A 550-nucleotide genomic window follows, 5' to 3' on the forward strand; every position below is an offset into this window, starting at 1 on the left:
AGGAGGTTAGGAATATATGTTGGATATGAATCTCTATCTATAATTAAATATCTAGAACCTTCAACAGGAGATTTGTTTACTGCAAGTTTTGTTGAATGTCATTTTGATGAAACAATTTTTTCAACATTAGAGGGAGAAAATAAGCAGCTGGAAAAGGAAATATCTTGGAATACATTATCATTGTTTAGTTTTGATCCTCGCACAAATCAATGCGAACAAGAAGTTCAAAAGATAATTCATTTACAAAATATAGCAAATCAGTTGCCAGACGCATTTACTGACCTTAAAAGAGTAACTAAATCTCATATACCAACTATAAATGCTCCAATCAGAATTGATGTGGGACAATCTATTATCGTTAATGAGTCTAAGACACGCCAGAAGCGTGGAAGACCAATTAGTTCTAAAGATAAAAATTCTCGAAAAAGAAAAGGAGCACGTATTCAAGATGGTCAAGAAGAAGAAACAAAACTCCAAAAGAGACCCTTGACATAATTCTAGAAGAAATTCAGGTACTTGAAATTAATGAAAATGAAGAGATCTCAATAAA

The sequence above is a fragment of the Theobroma umbraticum genome, unplaced genomic scaffold, assembly GCF_002168275.2.
Source record: "Theobroma umbraticum cultivar Fairchild unplaced genomic scaffold, ASM216827v3 scaffold_2.0, whole genome shotgun sequence".
Classification (NCBI taxonomy): domain Eukaryota; kingdom Viridiplantae; phylum Streptophyta; class Magnoliopsida; order Malvales; family Malvaceae; genus Theobroma; species Theobroma umbraticum.